This window comes from Montipora capricornis, chromosome 7 (genome assembly GCF_036669925.1).
Source record: "Montipora capricornis isolate CH-2021 chromosome 7, ASM3666992v2, whole genome shotgun sequence".
NCBI lineage: Eukaryota > Metazoa > Cnidaria > Anthozoa > Scleractinia > Acroporidae > Montipora > Montipora capricornis.
In genome coordinates this window covers 36,902,902-36,910,453 of record NC_090889.1, presented here as the reverse complement: position 1 = coordinate 36,910,453, position 7,552 = coordinate 36,902,902, and the positions used below count along the sequence as shown (strand labels likewise).

The 7,552-nt window shown below is 37.1% G+C and overlaps 1 long non-coding RNA gene across 1 annotated transcript; it reads right to left on the bottom strand.

Moving 5' to 3' along the window:
- Positions 1-1,078: 1,078 nt before the first annotated feature.
- Positions 1,079-5,233, bottom strand: LOC138057902 (uncharacterized). The gene is made up of 2 exons (XR_011133751.1): positions 5,078-5,233; positions 1,079-1,607 (listed from the first exon to the last, which is right to left on the bottom strand). It is a non-coding gene; the product is annotated as an uncharacterized lncRNA (long non-coding RNA).
- Between the last annotated feature and the right edge of the window lie 2,319 nt (positions 5,234-7,552).

Here is a 7,552-nt window from a genome sequence, read left to right as displayed (position 1 = left end):
AACAGAACGGGAACGCCGGGTGGCGACGTCGCGCGCAGCAAAACTACCAATGAGAATTTAGAATAGAGAAGAAAAGAGTGGAGTCTGCTCCATTCTGAATTTTCATTAATATTTTTTTCTGCGCACGCCCTCGCCACTAGTACTGACGTTCCCGTTCTGTTGCTAAATAAGCCTAGTAATCTTTATAAGACTTTAAACCTTTAAGCCTTGTAAAGATTACTGACTCCATGAATAACTAATAACTATTTGCGAAAGTTGCAGAATTCGAAGGGCTCTTCAAACACACATAAGCAGACTGGACAGACATTTTACCGCGTTAGTTTTGATTCCAACCCGCGTGTTTACCTCTCACTGTATTCTCCTCTGTTCTGTTGGGCGTTCATGTTTGAAATATGTTAAAATATCAACAATTTCAGCTCCATTATGAAAATAAATGTTCACACCCAAAGTTTACGATAGCTTGCATTTTTTTGGTTTCAAGTTTGTTGGCATGAACGTGAACGAATGGACGGGCCAAAAACAGCAGCTTTGGCCAAATTATGGTCTGAGTAAACAGCAAGAAAATAGAAAGTTGATAATTTTACCACGGGAAAAATTTTTAGAAATTGTGGAACGTTTGAAGCTTCTGACAGAGAGTAAGTCAGGTTATCATGTGTATTCGTTCATGCGTACCATTGAAAGTCTTCTTCTTGGTTTCGTGTATTGCATGGAGCACGTAGCATTTGAAAATTACTTATCTTACATGGTGTTAGCTTCAGGGAACTAGAGCAAAATAACTGGTTAAGGTTTTGAGTTTAAGCACATCCCAAATCCCTAGGGAGCTAAATCTGTGAACCGGAAATAAGTAACCACTGTCTAAGGGCATAGCAAGGTCTATGATTCCCATGTACACCACTCTCAATCTGTAAGAATGATCTCATCACCTACAAGCAAATTTAGTTCCCCCTTCTCTGTGTTCATTTCCAAAGAATCAGACCATTCAAGTTGAAAATTGATGACAAAATGACAACAGGAAATTAGTAAGTTCTCACTACACCATGCCCAGGGAACAAAGCGATGTTAAGAGTGACACACCAAACAGTATTCCCTTTTTAATTAATATCAAGCCCCAAGCTTTTTAAAAGTTTACAAGTATGGAATTAAAATATAATTTAATTTGTTAGTCCTTCGGAAGTATAAGATATGAGGAAATGGTCAACAACTGTATTCACAATAAATGGATATCAAAAACTTAATGATCAGGAGTGTTTTTCTTCATATCAACTTGCTGATCACCTTACATTTCATTATGTAGGATCTGACTCCAACTAGTGAAATCTTAAGTGTACATTGAATTTATAAGCAACAAAGAATCCCATTTGAATGAGCCTGATGAATTCAACACATTTGTCAATTTTACTGCAAACAAATGAATTATCTATGAGTGTTTAAGATTCCAATCATAATCCAGAACTTCAAGAGCTTCAAATATGGCTGTTTCACATAACAACTCTGCCCGTTTATCTTCATTCACTACTGGTTCTCAAGGTAACACCTTTCCTCATAACGTGACCCCTCAGCCATCACTTCTGTCCATTGTTCCAATTGTTGAGCCACTGCACATCTCTCTAAACAGCAGAGAACATGCTGTCAGTTCTTCTCATCCTAATTTTTAATTCTCTATATGAAACACTTTTTCCAAAGCAAGATGACTGATAAGTTTATACCAGAACTTGTTTATGGATTTTGCATGGACACTTTTCAAGAAAGGCTGTGACAAGGAAATTCTTCAAATTAAAGACATGCAATAAAGCACTCTTTTCAATCTTCTTGATAACTACATCCCCCTTGTCCTTTCAATTAACAGCCTAACCTTCAAACTAAATAATAATTTGCAGAGTACTTCTGATCATGGCTCAGAATACATGGCTGAACAGAAGCACTACTGGTGTGGATAAACATGTGTCCTCACTGGGGGAACACTCACCTCTACTTATAACCTCATATGTAACTATATCACAGTGACTGCTGTATTTTATGAATATGCGATGGAAAACACTCGCAGTAATCATTTTTTATGTGCACCCTCAGACAAACCATGTTGTGGGTTAAAAATCATAAAATGTTAATGATTAACAAACTGTGCTCTGTACATGTGTGCTATGGCATACTTTTCTCTACAAAATAAATCACAAAACCAAGCCCAACTGAATAAAGGGCCTTTGCGACATTTCAGGCCTTATTTTATTTTACTCGAGGTTTTCATAAATTAAAGCATGCAACCTGTAAATCCAAGGCAAATTGAAAACTTTTTTTTGCCAGTAGTTCCCTTGGATGGACTGCCAAAATATCAAGGAATTGAAGGGACACGAATTCCCATTTTTTATTGTTTTGATTGCTCCTCATTTGGTCAATTTAAATACGAGATTAGAAACAAAACATTAAGGGTCCGTGCACATTTAGGCCAATTCAATTTTCCATTCTTTCCACAATAATTGAAAAATAATATTTTGTGTGCGTTAATGGTCCGTGGGTCTTGCGTCCATTTGATTTCCATGAAAAATAAAAAATGAAAAAATGGATTTTGTATTTTTTATGTTTCATTTGTTTTTACCAAGGAACGTTGAGAATAAAATTCCAACAAACACAAACAAGAAAATCATGGTTTCTTATTGAATAAAAATTAAAAATGACAATACAAATCTTTAATTTTTGTTTGCAAAGGAATAAAGAAGAATTGAATAGCAGCCAATCGATTTGAAATCATTCTTTTTCAGGACCTTTCCAATCGGGGTCTAATTCTTTGATTTTTCAAGGTGCGGGCTTTCAAGATGGAGGAAATGATCCATGCGTTAAATATCCGATCAATTTTCAATTTTCCTCTGTCGATGATCAAATAAAAATGAAAAATTGGCAAACCATTCCGCACCATGGGACGGACAAGTCGAGACCCCAACTAACAGGGCTGGGGTTGGGAGAAGTCACGCAACCCTTGGAGGGGAGGGGAGGGGAGGGGAGTTGAGTTATGGCGGCTAAAAGGTTTCGCCTTTAAGCCCCTTTATTCTTTACTAAGAGTCATATTTTTATTTCCTCGCCACAAATGTGAAACCTATATGGTTCCCTGCATGTTCAGACGTTTTCAACGACTTGGACCTCCACTAGGCTGCCTTTTGAAAGGCCAAAAATTCACATGCGCCAGGTACGTGATATTCGCATTTGCTCGAAGTAGTATTTGTATGAATCGAAATACATCAAATAGAGCAACTTTTCTAGAATGAGACGACAACAAAAAGTTTGAAATCGCAGTAAAATTAATGCTACCGAGCCGATATAATGGTTTGCAGTCGAGGCTGCCCCTTGAATAAGCTTATAAAAAGACACAACGATACAGGTAAAGTAGCACTCTTTCTTTCCAAACTCGTGGGTTTTTATTTTTCATTTGTTTTCAAGAATACATTTTCACATGTATAAAGCTGTGCAAAGCACTGAATTTAAACACACTATGGATCACACCCTCACAAGCTAAGCTGGTAAAATTATAATTGTGTCATATACATTTTCCTTTCATCCTATAGGAAAAACCTGAGCAGTACTCAATAATAATGGATGTGATTTCACGGAGGATAAAGTGAAACATGAGGATAAAGTCAAAGAACCGGCTGAAATTTGCAGCTATGAGCAATACTCATAAGTGAGGTCTCGGAATAACTGAATTGCATTTTGGAACAATGTTGGATTTCCATTTACTACATTTGGCATCCATCACAAGACAATGGGTCTATACCAAATTCTGGCCAGGTTGTCAATTGCCCCCCACTTCATTCAAATAACTGAACAGCCACCGCTGTTGTTGGAGCAACATCTGGTGTCACCTTAACTGTCTTGTCCATAGCTGCTTGCATATTGCTTGGATGTACTCTCTGTTCTATTATAATGCAGAGAGAATATGAACATACCGGTATTAAAAAAATACTAAAAAAATACCACTGTGATTTCAGAACATGGTTATAGAGTGATTTTACTTGACCCATGAAACAGAGAATTTAAAAATTAGACAAGAGGTACTTACCTTGAAGTGTAATTGTAATTCTCTGAAGATGCATGTAGCATTATGGGATAAATTTGCATTCCTTTGTAATGCTAATGTCAGCAGCCACACTTCAAAGCATGTTATTATTATGCAAATGAGTTGAATATAAATGGCTCATGCAAGGCAAGTAAACCATTCTTCCCTGTGCCAAGTGTATGGCGACGGTCCAACAATAAATGGGTGGGTAAAACATCTCACAGACAGGGTGGGCAAATTTATCCCATAATGCCACATGCATCTTCAGAGAATTACAATTACACTTCAAGGTAAGTACCTCTTGTCTAATTTTTAAATTCTCTGTTTCACGGGTCAGGTAAAATCACTGTATAACCATGTTCTTAAATCACTAGCTACCGGTATGTTCATATTCTCTCTGCATTATAATAGAACAGAGAGTACATCCAAACAATCTGCAAGCAGCTATGGACAAGAAAGTGTTCCAACAACAGCGGTGGCTGTTCAGTTATTTGAAGGAAGTGGGGAGCAGTTGACAACCTGGCCAGAATTTGGTATAGACCCATTGTCTTGTGATGGATGCCAAATGTAGTAAATGGAAATCCAACATTGTTCCAAAATGCAATTCAGTTATTCCGAGACCTCACTTATGAGTATTGCTCATAGCTGCAAATTTCAGCCGGTTCTTTGACTTTATCCTCATGTTCCACTTTATCCTCCGTGAAATCACATCCATTATTATTGAGTACTGCTCAGGTTTTTCCTATAGGATGAAAGGAAAATGTATATGACACAATTATAATTTTACCAGCTTAGCTTGTGAGGGTGTGATCCATAGTGTGTTTAAATTCAGTGCTTTGAACAGCTTTATACCTGTGAAAATGTATTCTTGAAAACAAATGAAAAAAAAAAACCCCGAGTTTGGAAAGAAAGAGTGCTGATTTACCTGTATCGTTGTGTCTTTTTATAAGCTTATTCAAGGGGAAGCCTTGACTGCAAACCATTATTTCGGCTCGGTAGCGTTAATTTTCCTGCGATGCAAATATCACGTACCTGGCGCATGTGAATGTTTGGCCTTTCAAAAGGCAGCCTAGTGGAGGTCCAAGTCGTTGGTTTCACGTTTGTGACGAGGAAATAAAAATATGACTCCTAGTAAAGATTAAAGGGGCTTAAAGGCGAAACCTTTTAGCCGCCATAACTCAACTCCCCTCCCCTCCCCTCCAAGGGTTGCGTGACTTCTCCCAACCCCAGCCCTGTTAGTTGGGGTCTCGTCTTGTCCGTCCCATGGTGCGGAATGGTTTGCCAATTTTTCATTTTTATTTGATCATCGACAGAGGAAAATTGAAAATTGATCGGATATTTAACGCATGGATCATTTCCTCCATCTTGAAAGCCCGCACCTTGAAAAATCAAAGAATTAGACCCCGATTGGAAAAGTCCTGAAAAATAGTGATTTCAAATCGATTGGCTGCTATTCAATTCTTCTTTCTTCCTTTGCAAACAAGAATTAATTAAAGATTTGAATTGTCATTTTTAATTTTTATTCAATAAGAAACCATGATTTTCTTGTTTGTGTTTGTTGGAATTTTATTCTCAACGTTCCTTGGTAAAAACAAATGAAACATTAAAAATACAAAATCCATTTTTTCATTTTTCATTTTTCATGGAAATCAAATGGACAGAAGACCCACGGACCGAGGTTATCCCATTATTTTAATTTTGTATTTTTTGTAGAAAACAGAAAAATTAAAAAAAAATGTCCAAAAACGCTGTTTTGGGTAATCAATTTTGCCTTGGATTTGCAGGTTGCATGCTTTAAATTAATTTATGAAAACCTCGAGTAAAATAAAATAAGGCCTGAAATGCTGCAAAGGCCGTTTATTCAGTTGGGCTTGGTTTTGTGATTTATTTTGTAGAGAAAAGTATGCCATAACACACATGTACAGAGCACAGTTTGTTAATCATTATGATTTTATAAGACCCACAACATGGTTTGTCTGAGGGTGCACATAAAAAATGATTACTGCGAGTGTTTTCCATCGCATATTCATAAAATACAGCAGTCACTGTGATAAAGTTACATATGAGGTTATTAGTAGAGGTGAGCGTTCCCCCAGTGAGGACACATGTTTATCCACAGCAGTAGTGCTTTGTTGTAGTGACGTCAGTTCAGCCATGTATTCTGAGCCATGATCAGACGTACTCTGCAAATTATTATTTAGTTTGAAGGTTAGGCTGTTAATTGAAAGGACAAGAATAATGTAGTTTAAAATGTCCAAAAAGGCTGTTTTGGGTAATAAAATCATATTTTCAAAACTTTGAATAAAGTTGAAAAGAGGAAAAAGAAAAATCGGTGCAAATTTCCGTTCTTTGGTCCATGTTACGTTATATTGCCAGTTCAAAAATAAACAACAAACCCTTCACGTACACAAAATATGATTTTTCAATTACTGTGGAAAAAATGCAAAATTGAATTGGCCGAACTGTGCACGGGCCGATAATGACCGAAACTACCTACCTTGTAAATTGCTTGAACTAAGAGCGCACATTTTTTTAGCTCATAAAACAGCATTTTGGCGAAAGCAGGATAAATGACTATTGTTGTGAAGGCATTTTTAGAGTGGGGGAAAGATATTTCAAAAAGCTTTACTCATTTTCTTCAGGAATTTACCCTTCGTTAAGAGAAATCATTGCAACTAAACACTAATACGAAACAGAAAAAAATCGTAAAAAAAAGAAAAATTTGTTCAAAGTAAAGCATTTGCAGCAGCGAAACTGTCAACAAATTACCTGTGTTTTGCAAGGGACACAGACGGAAATGACCAAGGATTGCGGAGATCCAAGTTTAGGAAAGTATGCCATAATTCATCAAAAAGGAATACTCAAATAGTGCAGACGTACAAAACGTTGATCTTGAACGCTGCACATTTTTTAAGACCCGTAACTGTATACCACTGAAAAAAGAAAGGAATGAAAACGTTGACAATGCAAATTTAAACTTGGGGGAGGGGTAACATTTTTGAGCAAATTGAATCTGTAAATAAAACACTCTCAAGTCAAGATTTAGCCTCAATTATTGCCTCTGAAACTAAGAAACGCTTTCATCAAATCATTCTGCTATAACACAAACACAACTTTGATTCCTTGAAACTTACCTCGTTTAATTGATTTCTCTCTTAGCCACCAATTGAAAGAGGAAGCCCCTTTCCCTCTGCTGTGCTTCACATGAAATAAACCATTTTGTTCAGACTCTGATCCTCAAATCTCGCCAATCGAAGCGACAGCAAATTCTGCAAAAGCATTCTGTGACAGAACTGTTGTTGAACTAAAAAACATTCTTTCAATCTCTCTTGAACTGTGTTTCTAAAGCGCCGATCTCCAATTATAAATACTGCACGACACACCCGCAAAACAAAATGGCGCCGCAGTGTGTTCGATCTTTAATGGCTCGCGCACGCGCAGACAGAATGCCCCACCCTTCATTGGATTGCTTTCATGTGGCTGCAGAAATTGTGAAAACAAGCCAAT